This window comes from Eptesicus fuscus, chromosome 13, assembly GCF_027574615.1.
Source record: "Eptesicus fuscus isolate TK198812 chromosome 13, DD_ASM_mEF_20220401, whole genome shotgun sequence".
Classification (NCBI taxonomy): Eukaryota; Metazoa; Chordata; class Mammalia; order Chiroptera; family Vespertilionidae; genus Eptesicus; species Eptesicus fuscus.
The window spans coordinates 16,440,884-16,443,087 of NC_072485.1; the positions used below are offsets into that span (position 1 = coordinate 16,440,884).

A 2,204-nucleotide genomic window follows, 5' to 3' on the forward strand; every position below is an offset into this window, starting at 1 on the left:
ACCTTGAGCTTTGTGGTACTATTATATCCTGTGATTCTTCTTATCAAACATGTCAACTGTATCAACTTAGCCTTGTGGACACAAAAAACAAAACTATGTTAATAGATGATAATGCCAAATGGGAGAAAGAATAAAGCTCTGGACCAGAAGTTGGAGTATCTACACTAATAAAAGAATAAGATGCAAATTGACTGTACCTTCACAACGCCCACCAGCCAATCAGGAGTGATTATGCAAATTAACCAAAAATGGTGGGTTAATTTGCATATGCAGGTGCTGAATGGCCAGGGCCTGGGCAGGATGCTTGCATTGTCGCCATGGTGATGACGCAGGTGTTTTGAACCGCCCCAGCCGCTCTCAGCTCTGGGTAGCGTGGAAAGGCAGAAAGGAGGCTCCGGACAGAGCGAAGACGGTGCCGGCAGCCAGGGGAAGGAAGGCCCATTCTTGCATGAATCTTCGTGCATCAGGCCTCTAGTTATTCCATAAAGTCTACCAGCCTGGTGGTCAGAGTATTTTGCAATAAGCTAAAGTGTGGCTTCACGTTCAAGTGGTCAAATAGGGTTAGAAGAGACAAAATACCCGAGAATGAGTCCACCCTAAGGAGGTATAGTTCACTGCAACTATCTCATTCAGGTGAAGTCAGGTTACAATCACGGAGCATCACGGAGAGGAAAAGAAACCATGAAGGGGCAATTTGCTACTTTCTCAGGCTTGGGTGTGGGCGTAGAGAACGACTTTGGTGTGATGATGGTCTTGGGGAGCAACAAATGTGATTGCTTCAGATCATTTAGCCCCACCAGCTAAGTCATGGTGTCATGCCCAGCACTGCCAGCCTGACCATCAGCTGTACCCAAGGCGATCTCAGCGGCAGCAGACCTGTGGTGGGCTTCCAGGCAGAACTGAGGCAGGTGTTCTTAGCCAGGACACCGAGAGGCGGTTAAAGTTGTGTTGGAACATCCGGGAAGCTGATTCCAATTGAAAAACCAGGCCGTTTGGAACTTCTGCCCCAGGTTGCATGGTTTGTAGCAGAACCCACATCATACCTTTGTCTGTAGCCTTCCCTTAGTTCTTAAGGTTCCTGAAACTTTACTGTGGACGTCAGGTTTGGTGGAACAGCAACTGTGACTGTGGGAAAGAGCAGCAAGATGCTGCAGCACATCGACTATAGAATGAGATGCACCCTGCAAGACAGCACCCGTAAGGCTTTTTTTTTTTTTTAATATATTTTATTGATTTTTTTACAGAGAGGAAGGGAGATGGATCGAGAGTTAGAAACATCGATGAGAGAGAAACATCGATCAGCTGTCTCCTGCACATACTGGGGATGTGCCTGCAACCAAGGTACATGCCCTTGACTTGAATCGAACCTGGGACCTTTCAGTCCTTAGGCCAAACCTCTCTCCGCTGAGCCAAAACGGTTAGGGCCTGGAAGGCTTTTGACAAGCATATGAACTTGATCCTCTGTGACCAGGATGAGTTCAGGAAGATCAAGCCAAAGAATGCGAAGCAGCCGGAGTGTGAAGAAAAGCGGGCTTTGAGTCTGGTGTTGCTGCCTCGAGGAGAACGTGGTGTCCATGACTGTGGAGGGACCGCCCCCCAGAGATACTGGCATTGCGGTTGTACCACTTGCAGGAGCTGCAGGAGGCCCTGGGGTCGGCAGGGCCACTGGCTGCCGGTGTTCCGATTCCCCAGGCTCCTGCTGGGTTAGCAGATCCTGTCAGAGGGTTGGGGGACCATCCCAGCAGGTAATGGCTCCACAGAGAAGAGACACACTAGTGGCTGCTTCAGTTGTGACCAGTGCCGGCGTTGCAGGAGCCCCCACACTTGTAGGCTGAGTAACCCCACCTCCAGGCATTAAGGCTCTTCTACCCATTGGGCTTCCCCTGCTCGAGGGACGCCAACAAGCATGCCCCCTCCATAAATGAGACCCCCCTCCACCAGGAATTAGAGGTCCACCCAGGAATGCACCCACCAAGACCCTAGGATACCACCGATCCATAGTCACTTTTTCCTGCAGTGCATCTTGTGAATCTATGTAGAGTGTTTGTAAGCTTTTGTCCCCTCTTTGCTACGTTAACATTCACTAATAAATAGATCAATTAAGCTGTAAAAAAAAAAATATAGAAACTGCATCCCTTCATTCAAAATTAATGATTAATATCTAAAGAACTTTCTGGAAACAATTAATAGTAATAACCTGAAAA

At 48.4% G+C, this 2,204-nt stretch overlaps 1 pseudogene; it reads left to right on the forward strand.

Annotated features, from left to right (window-relative positions):
- Window positions 1-1,127: 1,127 nt before the first annotated feature.
- On the forward strand, window positions 1,128-1,983 carry LOC103293003 (small nuclear ribonucleoprotein-associated protein N-like; annotated as a pseudogene).
- Window positions 1,984-2,204: the final 221 nt, after the last annotated feature.